The sequence below is a fragment of the Amphimedon queenslandica genome, unplaced genomic scaffold (genome assembly GCF_000090795.2).
Source record: "Amphimedon queenslandica unplaced genomic scaffold, v1.1 AMPQUscaffold_13394, whole genome shotgun sequence".
Taxonomy (NCBI): domain Eukaryota; kingdom Metazoa; phylum Porifera; class Demospongiae; order Haplosclerida; family Niphatidae; genus Amphimedon; species Amphimedon queenslandica.
The window spans coordinates 2,312-3,405 of NW_003546370.1; positions in this window are offsets into that span (position 1 = coordinate 2,312).

Sequence of the window (1,094 nt, forward strand, 5' to 3'; positions counted from 1 at the left end):
TGCTTGTTTATTCATAGCTGCTTAACAACAGCTGGCTTGGGACTGAGTACATATTAAAACACAATTGGCAAATAACACACATCGTATTTGAATGACTAGAATTTTCTGTGCTGTTCATGCCAGCACCATTATCACTATGCATTTTTTGAACTCATTTGTTCATTCAGATGAACTATAGACAACAAAAAGCAATGGACCTTTTGCACTTAAGCGATTCTAATTAACGTGCACCCAAAGTGGTGGTAAAATGGCGGATTTTTGGAGGAAAGACAGGCTGAACAATCTTCTCTTTTATCCAGCCATTCTAGCTGTAAGAGCCACTTTGAGCTCTCCTTTTGTTTCAGTATACTCTATTTATTTATTCTGTAAGCTCTTTGGTTGCTGTTTTGGCTTTTATAGCATTTTATCATAGGAATATTCTCATCCATTGGCAATTCCCGTTTTTCTAAATTTTGCTTTCAGGAGCCAGGGCGCTTGCCCCTCCATTGCCATGAAGACAGAAGTGTATTCAGCTGAGTCCTACGACTAGTGTCTATCATCAGACTTAGTCTCAGTCCATCAGAACCAGGTACGGTGGAATAACTCACTCAGTTGTCATGTTGCAGCTGGAGTGTGGATGATTATGACCATCTTTTCACTTCTTAAAACTTTAGGATTGGTCTTTAATCACATGTAAGAAGGATTCCAAGGAACATAAGTGTGCTGGAATAGCTCAGCATCATGTAACTAGCTCTTAATAGTGACGTCTAGTATGAAGTAAAACACTTCCATCGTTACATGATTTTAATATTTTATTTATGATAAAATTGATGTTAATTACAATAATTATCTTTGTTATCGTCAAGATAGTTTCTAATTATTGTGTATATACTGTTAGTATCATAAAGTATGAGTAAATACATAAATAGTTGTCTATACAAATGCAATATAGTGACCTAGTGATAACAACAATAATAGTTCTAGCAACAACACCCATAATGTTTTCTATAATTTAAATAATAAGTATAACTGTTGGGAGAGGATACAAATGGTTTAGAGCCATGAACAAGTCCTGAATGTGACAATTCCTCTCTCCAAGTATTGGATAGCGACTG